We start from the raw sequence: 207 nt of genomic DNA, 5'->3' as shown, positions 1-207 counted from the left end.
GGTTCTTCAGCCAAATGCAGTTATATCATCCCGTCAGACAAGTGTGTGTAAAAATCTGCTTTCAATTAATACACAATGATTTATTCTTTTAAGAGCTCTGCATGAGAACAGGGGGATTAGAAAAATAAATCACTACTCAAAGTATGAGGTTATTGCTGTTTGATGTACAAACCCAATTCCAAAAGAGTTGGGACACTGTACAAATTG

Source organism: Sinocyclocheilus grahami, unplaced genomic scaffold (genome assembly GCF_001515645.1).
Source record: "Sinocyclocheilus grahami isolate Dianchi unplaced genomic scaffold, SAMN03320097.WGS_v1.1 scaffold2050.1, whole genome shotgun sequence".
Lineage (NCBI taxonomy): Eukaryota > Metazoa > Chordata > Actinopteri > Cypriniformes > Cyprinidae > Sinocyclocheilus > Sinocyclocheilus grahami.
This window is presented reverse-complemented; position numbering follows the sequence as displayed.